Source organism: Sinocyclocheilus anshuiensis, unplaced genomic scaffold (genome assembly GCF_001515605.1).
Source record: "Sinocyclocheilus anshuiensis isolate Anshui unplaced genomic scaffold, SAMN03320099.WGS_v1.1 scaffold442, whole genome shotgun sequence".
Taxonomy (NCBI): domain Eukaryota; kingdom Metazoa; phylum Chordata; class Actinopteri; order Cypriniformes; family Cyprinidae; genus Sinocyclocheilus; species Sinocyclocheilus anshuiensis.
In genome coordinates this window covers 1615473-1615684 of record NW_015542354.1, presented here as the reverse complement: position 1 = coordinate 1615684, position 212 = coordinate 1615473, and positions in this window count along the sequence as shown.

Below are 212 nucleotides of genomic sequence, written 5' to 3'. Positions count from 1 at the left end.
AAAATAAAACAAAAAAAAAAAATATATATATATATATACTGTATATCTATTTTTTTCTTTTTACTTTTTTTCTACTATATTATTATGTGTCAGTTAACAACTATTTTAAAATATATTAAATATTTAGATGACATTTTATCCATTACGTGTGATATGTCCTTTAAGTCGACATGTACGTAACCAGGTAGGCTACATGATTGTACATGTCAACC